Here is a 13,558-nt window from a genome sequence, read left to right on the forward strand (position 1 = left end):
TGCAAATACACTTATCCACTATAAATAAAATAGGTTTTCAGAAAACTAGGGTTTAAAACCCAATAATTACGCTTATATAAAAATTTCTTAGCGTTGGGGTAAATCTTTTCAAATTAATAAAAAACATAATTTGTTGATGAATTAAATTTTAGTCAATTGCAAATACACTTATCCACTATAAATAAACTAGGTTTTCAGAAAACTAGAGTTTAAAACACAATAATTACGCTTATATGAACATTTTTTAGCGTTGGGGTACATCTTTTCAAATTAATAAAAAACATAATTTGTTGATGAATAAAACTTTAGTCAATTGCAAATACACTTATCAACTATAATGAAACTAGGTTTTCAGAAAACTAGAGTATAAAACCAAATAATTACGCTTATATGAAAATTATTTAGTGTTGGAGTACAGCATTTCAAATTAATAAAAAACATAATTTTTTGATGAATAAAACTTTAGTCAATTGCAAAATATACTTTTATTCACTATAAATAAACTAGGTTATCAGAAAACTAGAGTTTAAAACCAAATAATTGCGCAAATATGAACATTTTTTAGTGTTGGGGTACAGCATTTCAAATTAAAAAAAAACATAATTTGTTGATGAATAAAACTTTAGTCAATTGCAAATACACTTATCAACTTTAATGGAACTAGGTTTTCAGAAAACTAGAGTATAAAACCAAATAATTACGCTTATATGAACATTTTTTAGCGTTGGGGTAAAACTAGAATTTAGAACTCAATAATTACGTTTATATTGACATTGTTCATTGATAGGGTACATCTTTTCAAATTATTAAAAACATAATTTGTTGATAAATTAAATTTGAGTCAATTGCAAATACACTTATCCACTATAAAGAAACTATGTTTTCAGAAAACTAGAGTATACAACCCAATAATTACGCTTATATGAACATTTTTTAGCGTTGGGGTACATCTTTTCAAATTAATAAAAAACATAATTTGTTGATGAATAAAACTTTAGTCAATTGCAAATACTTTTATTCACTATAAATAAACTAGGTTATCAGAAAACTAGAGTTTAAAACCAAATAATTGCGCAAATATGAACATTTTTTAGTGTTGGGGTAAACATTTCAAATTAAAAAAAAACATAATTTGTTGATGAATAAAACTTTAGTCAATTGTAAATACATTAGTCAGCTATAGGTAGATGAGTAGAAGGCAAAACTATAATTTAGAACTCAATTATTACGTTTATAATGACATTGTTCATTGATAGGGTAAATCTTTTGAAATTAATAAAAAACAAAATTTGTAGATGAATTAAATTTTAGTCAATTGCAAATACACTTATCCACTGTAAATAAACTAGGTTTTCAGAAAACTATAGTTTAAACCCAATAATTACCCTTATATGAAAATTTCTTAGCGTTGGGGTACATCTTTTCAAATTAATAAAAAACATAATTTGTTGATGAATACAATTTTAGTCCATTGCAAATACACTTATCAACTATAATGAAACTAGGTTTACAGAAAACTAGAGTATAAAACCAAATAATTACGCTTATATGAACATTTTTTAGCGTTGGGGTACATCTTTTCAAATTAATAAAAAACATAATTTTTTGATGAATAAGACTTAAGTCAATAGCTAATATATTAGTCACCTATAGATAGATTAGTAGAAGAAATAACTAGAATTTAGAACTCAATAATTACGTTTATATTAACATTGTTCATTGATAGGGTACATCTTTTCAAATTAATAAATAACATAATTTGTTGTTGAATAAGACTTAAGTCAATTGCAAATACATTAGTCACCTATAGATGGATTAGTAGAAGAAAAAACTAGAATTTAGAACTCAATTATTACCTTTATATTAACATTGTTCATTGATAGGGTACATCTTTTCAAATTAATAAATAACATAATTTGTTGACGAATAAAATTTTAGTCAATTGCAAATACACTTATCCACTATAAATAAACTAGGTTTTCAGAAAACTAGGGTTTAAAACCCAATAATTACGCTTATATAAAAATTTCTTAGCGTTGGGGTACATCTTTTCAAATTAATAAAAAACATAATTTGTTGATGAATAAAATTTTAGTCAATTGAAAATACACTTATCAACTACAAAGAAACTAGGTTTTCAGAAAACTAGGGTTTAAAACCCAATAATTACGCTTATATAAAAATTTTTTATTGTTGGGGTACATCTTTTCAAATTATAAAAAAACATAATTTGTTGATGAATAAAACTTTAGTCAATTGTAAATACATTGGTCACCTAAAAAAAGATAAGTAGAAGGAATACCTAGAATTTAGAACACAATAATTACGTTTATATTAACATTGTTCATTGATAGGGTAAATCTTTTCAAATTAATAAAAAACATAATTTGTTGATGAATTAAATTTTAGTCAATTGCAAATACACTTATCCACTTTAAATAAACTAGGTTTTCAGAAAACTAGAGTTTAAAACACAATAATTACGCTTATATGAACATTTTTTAGCGTTGGGGTACATCTTTTCAAATTATTAAAAAACATAATTTGTTGATGAATAAAACTTTAGTCAATTGCAAATACACTTATCAACTATAATGAAACTAGGTTTTCAGAAAACTAGAGTATAAAACCAAATAATTACGCTTATATGAACATTTTTTAGCGTTGGGGTAAAACTAGAATTTAGAACTCAATAATTACGTTTATATTGACATTGTTCATTGATAGGGTACATCTTTTCAAATTATTAAAAACATAATTTGTTGATAAATTAAATTTGAGTCAATTGCAAATACACTTATCCACTGTAAAGAAACTATGTTTTCAGAAAACTAGAGTATACAACCCAATAATTACGCTTATATGAACATTTTATAGCGTTGGGGTACAGCATTTCAAATTAATAAAAAACATAATTTGTTGATGAATTAAATTTTAGTCAATTGCAAATACACTTGTCCACTATAAATAAACTAGGTTTTCAGAAAACTAGAGTTTAAAACCCAATAATTACGCTTATATGAACATTTTATAGCGTTGGGGTACATCTTTTCAAATTAATAAAAAACATAATTTGTTGATGAATAAAACTTTAGTCAATTGCAAATACTTTTATTCACTATAAATAAACTAGGTTATCAGAAAACTAGAGTTTAAAACCAAATAATTGCGCAAATATGAACATTTTTTAGTGTTGGGGTAAACATTTCAAATTAAAAAAAAACATAATTTGTTGATGAATAAAACTTTAGTCAATTGTAAATACATTAGTCAGCTATAGGTAGATGAGTAGAAGGCAAAACTATAATTTAGAACTCAATTATTACGTTTATAATGATATTGTTCATTGATAGGGTAAATCTTTTCAAATTAATAAAAAACAAAATTTGTAGATGAATTAAATTTTAGTCAATTGCAAATACACTTATCCACTGTAAATAAACTAGGTTTTCAGAAAACTATAGTTTAAACCCAATAATTACCCTTATATGAAAATTTCTTAGCGTTGGGGTACATCTTTTCAAATTAATAAAAAACATAATTTGTTGATGAATACAATTTTAGTCCATTGCAAATACACTTATCAACTATAATGAAACTAGGTTTACAGAAAACTAGAGTATAAAACCAAATAATTACGCTTATATGAACATTTTTTAGCGTTGGGGTACATCTTTTCAAATTAATAAAAAACATAATTTTTTGATGAATAAGACTTAAGTCAATAGCTAATACATTAGTCACCTATAGATAGATTAGTAGAAGAAATAACTAGAATTTAGAACTCAATAATTACGTTTATATTAACATTGTTCATTGATAGGGTACATCTTTTCAAATTAATAAATAACATAATTTGTTGTTGAATAAGACTTAAGTCAATTGCAAATACATTAGTCACCTATAGATGGATTAGTAGAAGAAAAAACTAGAATTTAGAACTCAATTATTACCTTTATATTAACATTGTTCATTGATAGGGTACATCTTTTCAAATTAATAAATAACATAATTTGTTGACGAATAAAATTTTAGTCAATTGCAAATACACTTATCCACTATAAATAAACTAGGTTTTCAGAAAACTAGGGTTTAAAACCCAATAATTACGCTTATATAAAAATTTCTTAGCGTTGGGGTACATCTTTTCAAATTAATAAAAAACATAATTTGTTGATGAATAAAATTTTAGTCAATTGAAAATACACTTATCAACTACAAAGAAACTAGGTTTTCAGAAAACTAGGGTTTAAAACCCAATAATTACGCTTATATAAAAATTTTTTAGCGTTGGGGTACATCTTTTCAAATTATTAAAAAACATAATTTGTTGATGAATAAAACTTTAGTCAATTGTAAATACATTGGTCACCTAAAAAAAGATAAGTAGAAGGAATACCTAGAATTTAGAACACAATAATTACGTTTATATTAACATTGTTCATTGATAGGGTAAATCTTTTCAAATTAATAAAAAACATAATTTGTTGATGAATTAAATTTTAGTCAATTGCAAATACACTTATCCACTTTAAATAAACTAGGTTTTCAGAAAACTAGAGTTTAAAACACAATAATTACGCTTATATGAACATTTTTTAGCGTTGGGGTACATCTTTTCAAATTAATAAAAAACATAATTTGTTGATGAATAAAACTTTAGTCAATTGCAAATACACTTATCAACTATAATGAAACTAGGTTTTCAGAAAACTAGAGTATAAAACCAAATAATTACGCTTATATGAACATTTTTTAGCGTTGGGGTAAAACTAGAATTTAGAACTCAATAATTACGTTTATATTGACATTGTTCATTGATAGGGTACATCTTTTCAAATTATTAAAAACATAATTTGTTGATAAATTTAATTTTAGTCAATTGCAAATACACTTATCCACTATAAAGAAACTATGTTTTCAGAAAACTAGAGTATACAACCCAATAATTACGCTTATATGAACATTTTATAGCGTTGGGGTACAGCATTTCAAATTAATAAAAAACATAATTTGTTGATGAATAAAACTTTAGTCAATTGCAAATATTTTTATTCACTATAAATAAACTAGGTTATCAGAAAACTAGAGTTTAAAACCAAATAATTGCGCAAATATGAACATTTTTTAGTGTTGGGGTAAACATTTCAAATTAAAAAAAAACATAATTTGTTGATGAATACAATTTTAGTCAATTGCAAATACACTTATCCACTGTAAATAAACTAGGTTTTCAGAAAACTATAGTTTAAACCCAATAATTACCCTTATATGAAAATTTCTTAGCGTTGGGGTACATCTTTTCAAATTAATAAAAAACGTAATTTGTTGATGAATACAATTTTAGTCAATTGCAAATACACTTATCCACTATAAATAAACTAGGTTTTCAGAAAACTAGAGTTTAAAACCCAATAATTACGCTTTTTTGAAAATTTCTTAGCGTTGGGGTAAAACTAGAATTTAGAACTCAATTATTACCTTTATATTAACATTGTTCATTTATAGGGTACATCTTTTCAAATTAATAAAAACATAATTTGTTGATGAATAAAATTTTAGAGAAATAACTGTATATGCCCGATTAACCAGTTATTATGCACTCTACGATTTTATGCCACTGGATGCTTTCAAACCACTGCAGGAGATCTGTGTGGCTTTAGTTCTTCAACAGTAAATCGGATAGTGCATAAAGTTAGTTGTACTATTGCGTCCTTGCGTAGTCAATATATTAAATTTCCTGGAACACCAGAGGAAATAAGACGGAACCAGTTAAATTTTTACAGAAGAGCCAAGTTCCCAAGAGTCATCGGTGCTATTGACTGTACCCATGTGAAGTTGTGGCAATCACCAGGTATTTACAAAAATAATTAATACTTAAACCTGTTTTTCTTATTACTAGGTACAAGTTATTACACCCGTAGACACAATTTTCTAACAATATAAATGTAATTAATTTATTTTTATTTTTACAATTATAGTTACATTTTACATTAGTGGTCTTTCTTTCTGAATTGCAGGTGGAGAATCCGCTGAGCGTTTCCGGAACCGCAAAGGATATTTTTCGTTAAACGTTCAAGCATATCGCAATGCTAATTTGGAAATAATTGATGATGTTGCAAATGCAAATGAAACTTCAACAATAATCAGACATTTTCATAATTTATTTGTTTATTTATTATAATTTATAATTTATTATAATATATTAACATTGTTCATTGATAGGGTACATCTTTTCAAATTAATAAAAAACATAATTTGTTGATGAACACAATTTTAGTCAATTGCAAATACACTTATCAACTATAATGAAACTAGGTTTACAGAAAACTAGAGTATAAAACCAAATAATTACGCTTATATGAACATTTTTTAGCGTTGGGGTACATCTTTTCAAATTAATAAAAAACATAATTTTTTGATGAATAAGACTTAAGTCAATAGCTAATACATTAGTCACCTATAAATAGTTTAGTAGAAGGAATAACTAGAATTTAGAACACAATAATTACGTTTATATTAACATTGTTCATTGATAGGGTAAATCTTTTCAAATTAATAAAAAACATAATTTGTTGATGAATTAAATTTTAGTCAATTGCAAATACACTTATCCACTATAAATAAACTAGGTTTTCAGAAAACTAGAGTTTAAAACACAATAATTACGCCTATATGAACATTTTTTAGCGTTGGGGTACATCTTTTCAAATTAATAAAAAACATAATTTGTTGATGAATAAAACTTTAGTCAATTGTAAATACATTAGTCAGCTATAGGTAGATGAGTAGAAGGCAAAACTATAATTTAGAACTCAATTATTACGTTTATAATGACATTGTTCATTGATAGGGTAAATCTTTTCAAATTAATAAAAAACAAAATTTGTAGATGAATGAAATTTTAGTCAATTGCAAATACACTTATCCACTGTAAATAAACTAGGTTTTCAGAAAACTAGAGTTTAAAACCCAATAATTACGCTTATATGAACATTTTTTAGCGTTGGGGTACATCTTTTCAAATTAATAAAAAACATAATTTGTTGATGAATACAATTTTAGTGAATTGCAAATACACTTATCAACTATAATGAAACTAGGTTTTCAGAAAACTAGAGTATAAAACCAAATAATTACGCTTATATGAACATTTTTTAGCGTTGGGGTAAAACTAGAATTTAGAACTCAATTATTACCTTTATATTAACATTGTTCATTGATAGGGTACATCTTTTCAAATTAATAAAAAACATAATTTGTTGATGAATACAATTTTAGTCAATTGCAAATACACTTATCAACTATAATGAAACTAGGTTTTCAGAAAACTAGAGTTTAAAACCCAATAATTACGTTTATATGAACATTTTTTAGCGTTGGGGTACATCTTTTCAAATTAATAAATAAAATAATTTGTTGTTGAATAAGACTTAAGTCAATTGCTAATACATTAGTCACCTATAGAAGGATTAGTAGAAGAAAAAACTAGAATTTAGTACTCAATTATTACCTTTATATTAACATTGTTCATTGGTAGGGTACATCTTTTCAAATTAATAAAAACATAATTTGTTGATGAATAACATTTTAGTCAATTGCAAATACACTTATCCACTATAAAGAAACTATGTTTTCAGAAAACTAGAGTATACAACCCAATAATTACGCTTATATGAACATTTTATAGCGTTGGGGTACAGCATTTCAAATTAATAAAAAACATAATTTGTTGATGAATTAAATTATAGTCAATTGCAAATACACTTATCCACTATAAATAAACTAGGTTTTCAGAAAACTAGAGTTTAAAACCCAATAATTACGCTTATATGAACATTTTTTAGCGTTGGGGTACATCTTTTCAAATTAAGAAAAAACATAATTTGTTGATGAATTAAATTTTAGTCAATTGCAAATACACTTATCCACTATAAATAAACTAGGTTTTCAGAAAACTAGAGTTTAAAACACAATAATTACGCTTATATGAACATTTTTTAGCGTTGGGGTACATCTTTTCAAATCAATAAAAAACATAATTTGTTGATGAATAAAACTTTAGTCAATTGTAAATACATTAGTCAGCTATAGGTAGATGAGTAGAAGGCAAAACTATAATTTAGAACTCAATTATTACGTTTATAATGACATTGTTCATTGATAGGGTAAATCTTTTCAAATTAATAAAAAACAAAATTTGTAGATGAATGAAATTTTAGTCAATTGCAAATACACTTATCCACTGTAAATAAACTAGGTTTTCAGAAAACTAGAGTTTAAAACCCAATAATTACGCTTATATGAACATTTTTTAGCGTTGGGGTACATCTTTTCAAATTAATAAAAAACATAATTTGTTGATGAATACAATTTTAGTCAATTGCAAATACACTTATCAACTATAATGAAACTAGGTTTTCAGAAAACTAGAGTATAAAACCAAATAATTACTGCTTATATGAACATTTTTTAGCGTTGGGGTAAAACTAGAATTTAGAACTCAATTATTACCTTTATATTAACATTGTTCATTGATAGGGTACATCTTTTCAAATTAATAAAAAACATAATTTGTTGATGAATACAATTTTAGTCAATTGCAAATACACTTATCAACTATAATGAAACTAGGTTTTCAGAAAACTAGAGTTTAAAACCCAATAATTACGTTTATATGAACATTTTTTAGCGTTGGGGTACATCTTTTCAAATTAATAAATAACATAATTTGTTGTTGAATAAGACTTAAGTCAACTGCTAATACATTAGTCACCTATAGATAGATTAGTAGAAGAAATAACTAGAATTTAGAACTCAATAATTACGTATATATTAACATTGTTCATTGATTGGGTACATCTTTTCAAATTAAGAAAAATTTAATTTGTTGATAAATTAAATTTTAGTCAATTTCAAATACACTTATCCACTATAAATAAACTAGGTTTTCAGAAAACTAGAGTATACAACCCAATAATTACGCTTATATGATCATTTTATAGCGTTGGGGTACAGCATTTCAAATTAATAAAAAACATAATTTGTTGATGAATTAAATTTTAGTCAATTGCAAATACACTTATCCACTATAAATAAACTAGGTTTTCAGAAAACTAGAGTTTAAAACCCAATAATTACGCTTATATGAACATTTTTTAGCGTTGGGGTACATCTTTTCAAATTAATAAAAAACATTATTTGTTGATGAATAAAACTTTAGTCAATTGCAAATATTTTTATTCACTATAAATAAACTAGGTTATCAGAAAACTAGAGTTTAAAACCAAATAATTGCGCAAATATGAACATTTTTTAGTGTTGGGGTAAACATTACAAATTAAAAAAAAACATAATTTGTTGATGAATAAAACTTTAGTCAATTGTAAATACATTAGTCAGCTATAGGTAGATGAGTAGAAGGCAAAACTATAATTTAGAACTCAATTATTACGTTTATAATGACATTGTTCATTGATAGGGTAAATCTTTTCAAATTAATAAAAAACAAAATTTGTAGATGAATTAAATTTTAGTCAATTGCAAATACACTTATCCACTATAAATAAACTAGGTTTTCAGAAAACTAGGGTTTAAAACCCAATAATTACGCTTATATAAAAATTTCTTAGCGTTGGGGTACATTTTTTCAAATTAATAAAAAACATAATTTGTTGATGAATAAAATTTTAGTCAATTGAAAATACACTTATCAACTACAAAGAAACTAGGTTTTCAGAAATCTAGAGTTTCAAACCCAATAATTACGCTTATATGAAAATTTTTTTGCGTTAGGGTACATCTTTTCAAATTAATAAAAAACATAATTTGTTGATGAATAAAACTTTAGTCAATTGTAAATACATTGGTCACCTATAAATAGATTAGTAGAAGGAATAACTAGAATTTAGAACACAATAATTACGTTTATATTAACATTGTTCATTGATAGGGTAAATCTTTTCAAATTAATAAAAAACATAATTTGTTGATGAATTAAATTTTAGTCAATTGCAAATACACTTATCCACTTTAAATAAACTAGGTTTTCAGAAAACTAGAGTTTAAAACACAATAATTACGCTTATATGAACATTTTTTAGCGTTGGGGTACATCTTTTCAAATTAATAAAAAACATAATTTGTTGATGAATAAAACTTAAGTCAATTGCAAATACACTTATCAACCTTAATGAAACTAGGTTTTCAGAAAACTAGAGTATAAAACCAAATAATTACACTTATATGAACATTTTTTAGCGTTGGGGTAAAACTAGAATTTAGAACTCAATAATTACGTTTATATTGACATTATTCATTGATAGGATACATCTTTTCAAAATATTAAAAACATAATTTGTTGATGAATAAAACTTTAGTCAATTGCAAATATTTTTATTCACTATAAATAAACTAGGTTATCAGAAAACTAGAGTTTAAAACCAAATAATTGCGCAAATATGAACATTTTTTAGTGTTGGGGTAAACATTTCAAATTAAAAAAAAACATAATTTGTTGATGAATACAATTTTAGTCAATTGCAAATACACTTATCCACTGTAAATAAACTAGGTTTTCAGAAAACTATAGTTTAAACCCAATAATTACCCTTATATGAAAATTTCTTAGCGTTGGGGTACATCTTTTCAAATTAATAAAAAACATAATTTGTTGACGAATAAAATTTTAGTCAATTGCAAATACACTTATCCACTATAATGAAACTAGGTTTACAGAAAACTAGAGTATAAAACCAAATAATTACGCTTATATGAACATTTTTTAGCGTTGGGGTACATCTTTTCAAATTAATAAAAAACATAATTTTTTGATGAATAAGACTTAAGTCAATAGCTAATACATTAGTCACCTATAGATAGATTAGTAGAAGAAATAACTAGAATTTAGAACTCAATAATTACGTTTATATTAACATTGTTCATTGATAGGGTACATCTTTTCAAATTAATAAATAACATAATTTGTTGATGAATTAAATTTTAGTCAATTGCAAATACACTTGTCCACTATAAAGAAACTATGTTTTCAGAAAACTAGAGTATACAACCCAATAATTACGCTTATATGAACATTTTATAGCGTTGGGGTACAGCATTTCAAATTAATAAAAAACATAATTTGTTGATGAATTAAATTTTAGTCAATTGCAAATACACTTGTCCACTATAAATAAACTAGGTTTTCAGAAAACTAGAGTTTAAAACCCAATAATTACGCTTATATGAACATTTTTTAGCGTTGGGGTACATCTTTTCAAATTAATAAAAAACATAATTTGTTGATGAATACAATTTTAGTCAATTGAAAATACACTTATCCACTATCAATAAACTAGGTTTTTTTTTTTGAAGACTTTAGTCAATTGCTAATACATTAGTCACCTATAGATAGATTAGTAGAAGGAATAACTAGAATTTACAACTCAATAATTACGTTTATATTAATATTGTTCATTGATAGGGTACATCTTTTCAAATTAATAAAAAACATAATTTGTTGATGAATACAATTTTAGTCAATTGCAAATACACTTATCAACTATAATGAAACTAGGTTTTCAGAAAACTAGAGTTTAAAAGCCAATAATTACGTTTATATGAACATTTTTTAGCGTTGAGGTACATCTTTTCAAATTAATAAATAACATAATTTGTTGTTGAATAAGACTTAAGTCAATTGCTAATACATTAGTCACCTATAGATGGATTAGTAGAAGAAAAAACTAGAATTTAGAACTCAATTATTACCTTTATATTAACATTGTTCATTGGTAGGGTACATCTTTTCAAATTAATAGAAATATAATTTGTTGATGAATAAAATTTTAGTCAATTGCAAATACACTTATCCACTATAACTAAACTAGGTTTTCAGGAAACTAGAGTTTAAAACCCAATAATTACACTTATATGAAAATTTTTTTGCGTTGGGTTACATCTTTTCAAATTAATAAAAAACATAATTTGTTGATGAATAAAACTCTAGTCAATTGTAAATACATTGGTCACCTATAAATAGATTAGTAGAAGGAATAACTAGAATTTAGAACACAATTATTACGTTTATAATGACATTGTTCATTGATAGGGTAAATCTTTTCAAATTAATAAAAAACAAAATTTGTAGATGAATTAAATTTTAGTCAATTGCAAATACACTTATCCACTGTAAATAAACTAGGTTTTCAGAAAACTATAGTTTAAACCCAATAATTACCCTTATATGAAAATTTCTTAGCGTTGGGGTACATCTTTTCAAATTAATAAAAAACATAATTTGTTAATGAATACAATTTTAGTCAATTGCAAATAAACTTAACAACTATAATGAAACTAGGTTTTCAGAAAACTAGAGTATAAAACCAAATAATTACGCTTATATGAACATTTTTTAGCGTTGGGGTAAAACTAGAATTTAGAACTCAATTATTACCTTTATATTAACATTGTTCATTGATAGGGTACATCTTTTCATATTAATAAAAAACATAATTCGTTGATGAATAAGACTTAAGTCAACTGCTAATACATTAGTCACCTATAGATAGATTAGTAGAAGAAATAACTAGAATTTAGAACTCAATAATTACGTATATATTAACATTGTTCATTGATTGGGTACATCTTTTCAAATTAAGAAAAATTTAATTTGTTGATAAATTAAATTTTAGTCAATTTCAAATACACTTATCCACTATAAATAAACTAGGTTTTCAGAAAACTAGAGTATACAACCCAATAATTACGCTTATATGATCATTTTATAGCGTTGGGGTACAGCATTTCAAATTAATAAAAAACATAATTTGTTGATGAATAAAACTTTAGTCAATTGCAAATATTTTTATTCACTATAAATAAACTAGGTTATCAGAAAACTAGAGTTTAAAACCAAATAATTGCGCAAATATGAACATTTTTTAGTGTTGGGGTAAACATTACAAATTAAAAAAAAACATAATTTGTTGATGAATAAAACTTTAGTCAATTGTAAATACATTAGTCAGCTATAGGTAGATGAGTAGAAGGCAAAACTATAATTTAGAACTCAATTATTACGTTTATAATGACATTGTTCATTGATAGGGTAAATCTTTTCAAATTAATAAAAAACAAAATTTGTAGATGAATTAAATTTTAGTCAATTGCAAATACACTTATCCACTATAAATAAACTAGGTTTTCAGAAAACTAGGGTTTAAAACCCAATAATTACGCTTATATAAAAATTTCTTAGCGTTGGGGTACATTTTTTCAAATTAATAAAAAACATAATTTGTTGATGAATAAAATTTTAGTCAATTGAAAATACACTTATCAACTACAAAGAAACTAGGTTTTCAGAAATCTAGAGTTTCAAACCCAATAATTACGCTTATATGAAAATTTTTTTGCGTTAGGGTACATCTTTTCAAATTAATAAAAAACATAATTTGTTGATGAATAAAACTTTAGTCAATTGTAAATACATTGGTCACCTATAAATAGATTAGTAGAAGGAATAACTAGAATTTAGAACACAATAATTACGTTTATA

This window comes from Metopolophium dirhodum, chromosome 1 (genome assembly GCF_019925205.1).
Source record: "Metopolophium dirhodum isolate CAU chromosome 1, ASM1992520v1, whole genome shotgun sequence".
Classification (NCBI taxonomy): Eukaryota; Metazoa; Arthropoda; class Insecta; order Hemiptera; family Aphididae; genus Metopolophium; species Metopolophium dirhodum.